Source organism: Antechinus flavipes, chromosome 5 (assembly GCF_016432865.1).
Source record: "Antechinus flavipes isolate AdamAnt ecotype Samford, QLD, Australia chromosome 5, AdamAnt_v2, whole genome shotgun sequence".
Lineage (NCBI taxonomy): Eukaryota > Metazoa > Chordata > Mammalia > Dasyuromorphia > Dasyuridae > Antechinus > Antechinus flavipes.
The window spans coordinates 90,525,583-90,531,755 of NC_067402.1; positions in this window are offsets into that span (position 1 = coordinate 90,525,583).

Below are 6,173 nucleotides of genomic sequence, written 5' to 3' on the forward strand. Positions count from 1 at the left end.
GTGCGTGTGTATGTGTGTGTGCGCGTGCGTGTGTGTGCGTGTGCGTGTGTGTGTGTGTGTGAAGTTTTGATGAGGGGGATTCTGGGAAGGGTCTGTGAGAGCATCATCTCTGGAAGATCTCTTTGGGCTCTGTAACGGGGATCCTTGTTCCCCTGAAAGGGGCGGGAATCTTCAACGAGACTAAGTTTCAGGATGTGTGCCCTAAATCGGGGATTCCCGAGCCGAGGGGGACATCTGGTTCGAGCATCCTGGAGAATGGCTTTCCCAAGAGAGTTTGTAAAAGCCAATGCGGGGTCTCCTCCCGCTCAGGCCTGCTGCGTGGGGGAGGGGGAGGCGGCCCACTTTGGGAGGAGTCCCTTCTGGCTGCGCGGTGTGAGCCGCACGTTTGGGGAGTTGGAGGGAAGGTGCTTTAACGGAGGGCCCGGCCCTCAGGAGCGGGCTGTCCTCCCCGGGGTGAGACCCCCCGAGATTCCTCCATCCCCGGAGCTTGCTCGCGGCCTCCCCGCCGCCGGTCCCGCGGGCCCCAGAACCTCTCGCCGGTAATTGCTTTCAGTAATGTGTTTGCTCCAAACCAATTTCACGCCTCCGTGAGGACTCCGCCCTGCACCCGAGGCGCGGACCTCCCCGCCGCCGCCACCATCTCCCGGCTCGGGCTCGCCCACAAACGCGCGGCCGTCCCGCTTTCCACAACGCCCAGCCAGGCTACGCGGGCACAGCACGCGTGGAAACAGCCGGCCATCCGGGGCCTGGGCGCAGTACCGCCCACAAGCTCGCGGGGATCGCCGCCCAGCCCGCGGTTGTCCACGTGCACAGACACGCACACACTACCACCAGAGGGCGCTCACGGCACTCCTTGCTCCTCTCCTCCTGTCTGCGGTTCCCCGCAACCGCCACCAGAGGGAGCCCGCGGACAGGAGCCGGCCTGGTCCGCGAGGGACCCCGGGTCTCGGTCCGGCTGGTTGTCCCGGCGCCGTAGAACAGGCAGCTTCAGGCCGGGAAGGTCTTTCTCAGCGCCACAAAGTTCTGTCTCTTGGATAATGGGAGCCAGCTGGTGGTCTCTGCCGCTTAGTAGTCACAGGTTCACGGATTTAGAGCCGAAAGCGACCCCAGAAGCCGTCTAGTCCAACCTCGTCATTATGAGTAAAACGAGACACAGGAAAGCGATTTTACCAAACACAGGAGTATTTGCCCCTTCCAGCGAGTCTCTCGGGGAATTCCCCTTTCAGGGCAACCGGGAGAACCTGGGCGACTTCTGCTTAAATAGTAACTGGCTGAGGAAACGGCCAAGGACTGTTGGAAGCGCCATCATGTGTTTTGAGAAGTAGCTCTCGCCATCTATAGACACAGAGGAGAGGAACAGAGGGAATCAGGGTAAGGGGGGAAATCCCTGAATTTTTGGAATCAGAAGGCGCCTGGTCGTGTTCTTCCTGACTCTAGCCAGGCTCTCACCCTGGGAAAACCATTTCTTTGAACCTCAGTTTCCTCATCCATAAAATGGAGGAGCTTACTAATTGTTCTCTAAGGGCTCTTCCTACTTTCAAATGTTGTGAAAAGAAGCTGATCGGCATTCACACGTTTCTAGCGGTTTTAGCGGCGACAACCTCTGTCCCTGGCCTTGGTACTGATACTAGGGCAGCCGCAAGGACTGCTCGGGTGCTAGTTCCTGGGAATGTACATCGCCTTCACGGCCCACAACATTTATCTAAGGCTTCCTGCGTGCGAGGTCCCGTGCTAAGCGCTGCAGAGGCAGACAAAAACGTGAAATACTCGTCGGTTTACATTTTATGGGGAGCTTCCAGCTTGCTTCCTCCTCCTTTCCTGGAGCTTAAGGCAAAGTAGCTGAGAAGAAGCCTCAGAACGTTTGGGAAGGAGAAGGAGGAGGGGGAGGGAATCGTTCTAATGCCATTCTATGGTTCTTTATTATTTTAGCAAACTGTAGCTGCTCAATCGCATTAAGTTCTATAAGAGATAAAAGCCAATGCCCTGGGGGGACTGGCAAGAAGGGCACATTTTGAGGGGATGTCATAAGAGTCTATAAAAGACAGTGTCTGACAAACAGGCTACACACACTCTATCAGCACAATGTCATCGAGGTCTGGAATCTGCCTGGGTTTGTAGTCCGGGGTGGTAGGGATTCTGAGCAAGCTGATAGGCTATTTCAGCACTAGCTTCTGAGTCTGATGTGTGTGCCAGCTTGAACAGAATACCTCCTTGCAAGCTACCATTCTATTCTAAGTGATCAGTTCTTGGCTTGTGGCTGATATAAGTACATCTAAGGTGAGGCGGGTCCCTCCCCATGAGCCCTTGTATATACCCTTTGTCTCACCAAGGAGTGAACACTCATTTAACAAAGTGGTCCTCCATGCCTAGTTTGGTTGCTGCTGGAGCTGCACTCTCAGCCGTAGCTTCAGATACTTTGGCCAATGTCCCCTTGCCACTCCATCAATTTAAACCAATAACTATTAATGGGGGCATAGTATTCAGAATGAGGGAGCCAATAGTTCCCTGGTCTATCATCTGCCCTGCTTAGCCCACTCTATTCAGTTTGGGGCACCATATTTTAGGAAGGACATCTATGAACTAGAGCATGTCCAGGGGAGGGGGAAGTAGGATGCTGAGGAGACTGAGATCAAGCCTTAGAAGGCTCAGTTAAAGAAACAGGGGACTTTCAGATTGGGAAAGAGGCAAATTAAAATGATAATCATGCCTGAATTGCCTACCTCACTGGATTGTTATAAGGAAAGCACTTTGTAAATTGTTTTTGAGCTATATAAATGTGAGCTATTATTATTGGATTGAATTGGATTTTTTAGCTTATAAGTATTCACTTGAATGAGGTAGAGGAAGAGGAGAGTGTCTTCAAGTGTCATCTAGGAGAAGAATTAAGTTTTTCTGCTTGGCCCTGGGGGATGGAACTAGGAGTCATGGGTGGAAATTTCAGAAAGACAAATACAAGCTTGATGTGAGTGGAAACTACCTAATAATTAGAACTGTTCCAAAATGGAATAGAAGTAATGAGTTCCCCATCACTAGAGATCTTCAATTAGAAGCTGGATGACCATTTGTTAGGCATGTTGTAGAGAAGATTCCAAGTCAGGTATGGATTAATAGAGTTAGGTGATTTCTGCTGATTTTCACCACCCTGGTATTCTGGATCGTTTGTTTGTTTTCTAAAAGCCTAATAGTGCATTCCATATAATTGTTCCTCTAGTTAGTAGTCAAGATACTTGACCTCTGCACTTTTTGGAAGATACACATGGGCCCCTGCTCAGATTTTGAAGAATTCAGTTGTACTTCTTAAAACCCATGTGACCTTGGACAAATCATTTATCTCTGCATCTCAGTTTCCTCATCTGTAAAGAGAAAGGGTTGGACTAAATTATTTCTAAGATCCTTTCCAGCTCTAAAACTGTGAGTCTTATGAATTGTCATTTCTTCATTCCATTATTCAATCTAACCATGCAGTGACTAAAATAAATTGAAGACTTCATAGAATGTTTGTTTGCTGCCTTACATAGATAGGCTTCTGCTGGGTACAACCCACTTCAATAGGGAATTGGTATGCTCAGGTTTGAGTTGGGACACCTCATCCTTTTCCAATGTGACAATGACATGTGCTGTCTCTTTAGATTCCACTGGTTTTGTAAAGCCTGATCTAATTTGGCATCATAAGAAAATAATACTTCAGTTTCCCTCCATTTCACGAAGATGAATCCTGGAGGAATTTCAAATCAAGACAATTCAATAATAACAGCTAGCATTTATGTGGTTCGTTACAGTTTACAAAGTCCTCTCCTCAGTACAACTTGATGAGAGAGGGAGGTCATACAAATATTATTCCCATTTTCTAGATAAGGATGTCCACAGAAATCTACTTCTATTTAACTCTTCATCCTAACATAGAAGTGACTCAAAGGCTATGCCTGAGCAGAGACAAATTCTAGAAGACCCTACCAAGTTAGCAAGCATGATACCTGTAAGTCTATCCTGAGTGATCCAGTGTAGTACAGTGTAGTAATGTTTCCAGAGACTCATCACAAGAAATAAATTCTTCAATCACATCAGTTCTCAAAGATTATTAAGTCATAAAGGGCAACTGATATCAATCCAAATATGTACATCTAAGAGAATTGAGGTTCAGAAGGGTTAAACAACTTCCCGATAGTTACAGAGCTATGATAGTTTTGGATCTACAACCCAGTTTTTTCATATCCATCAATTTTTTGTTTCATTTTGCATTAAGGGCTTAACAGAGCTGATCTTTTAAATAAAAGCTCCTAAGATATGAAAAATTTGCATTGTATTGCATTGCTGGCTAGAGAAAGATGGCTCATTCCACTGATCTGCTTTGGACCCATTCTGACCTCTTTTCCCATGTACTAAAACCCCAATGAGTCAGCCCGGAATCAACCTAAAAAGTTTTTTCTGGGCTAACACAATGATCCCCCAGGTAGGAGGAATTTTACTGAGGGCTGCCTCTCTAAATTTTCTTAGCCTCCGTGGCTGAGCCTATCCTATTTCTCTTGCTATCTGACATCTAGGTCTTCATCTGGACCAGTACTCTTCCCCACCCTCATACTGTAGATCGTTCTTTTCCTGCCTGATGTGACCACTTCAATTAGGCTGTCTAGCCCTACCTTAATCCTTAGGGCCCCCCCCCCATTTCCATGAGGTTATGCCTCCCTCCCCCTACCTGGTCTCTTCCTCGCGGCATGACTTGGGTTTCCCTTTCTCCATTAGGCTGGGATATCCCTCTCCTGACTGGCCACAGCCTCCCTCTCTTGCCTGACCCTCAGCCTGGAAGCCCTGTCAGACCGGCATTATCTGCCTTTTGCTCTGTGTCAACTCTATTGCAGGGAGTCGCGAGGAGGGGGAAGGGTAAAAGGCGCCGCCGATTCTGTGCCTGAAAGCGGGGGGAAGGTGAGCAGAGTCATCTGCAATTAGCGGATAATTAGCGCCGCTGACCCTTGGGGCTCATCAGCGCTCGCAGGGCCGGCCCCCAGCAATCAGCCGGGGCAGGTCGAGAGTGTCAGGCCCGGGAATGAATAGGGCTCATCAGCGGCGGGAGCCAGGGAGCCAATCAGGGAAATTAATAGCAGAAGAGGGAGGAAGAGAGAGGGAGAAGGAGACACAGAGACAGAGACACACAGAGATAGAGGGAAGCAGGGAGAAAAATAGAGCGAGACAAGCAGAAGACATGGAGTTGGAAGAAGATAGGGAATGAAATGGAAAAAGAGATGGAGGAAAAATGCCCGGTAAATAGGACCGAGAGGAAGAGTGGAAGAAATACTAGGAAAGAAGGATGTGGATAAAGACAGGGAAAAAAGGAACATCTGTAGGAATGAGGAAAAGAGAAGGAACACTGAACATACATTTGGGGCACTTAAACATAATATATACAATCCAAAAAAAAGAGAGAGAGAAAGGGAGGGAGGGAAGAAGGGAAGGAGGAAGAGAGAGAGAGAGAGGAGAGAGAGAGAGAGAGAGAGAAGGAGAGATGGAGGGAGGAAGAGGGAGAGAGAGAGAGAGAGAGAGAGAGAGAGAGAGAGAGAGAGAGAGAGAGAGAGAGAGAGAGAGAATTGAGAGAGGAATGGAAGGAACAGTGACAAGAAAAGATAAAAGAAAGGAGGGAGGAAGTCTGAGGAATAGAATGAGATCGAAGGAAAGAGGAAGAGGTCTGTCTCTGTGTGTGTGTGTTGGGGTAACTATTTAACTAGCATTCTGGGAGGGCCCTGTCTTCTTTCCCACGGAGCATCTATCTCTCCACCCCGATTTTCTATTCTAGATGAAGAGTGGGAAAGGGCACGTGTCAGGAATGAAGGGGGGGAAACTCTTACTTGCCAGAAGGGGGCAAAGGAGAGCGGGTCTCTGTCCCGTGGGACCTCACTTAGGGGCTCTGGATACCCGTATCACCACGCTAAGTACATGATAAGGGTTCACAGGGAAAGTCCTGGGAGAAAAGAAAGTCCACGAGAATAGCCTAAAAGAGGAGTGGAAGGCGTTCCGATGAGTTGAGAACTGGTTGGCAGGAAGCTGGGTTTGGGTTGTTCGGTCATTTGTCCCACAACCCAAATCCTGTTTGGCCCCTCCAGTCCGGATTCTAGGGCCCCTCGCTCTTTGCTGTATTCTTGGTACAGACTGCACGTAGAAACTAGGTTCTATGCTGTCTGCCT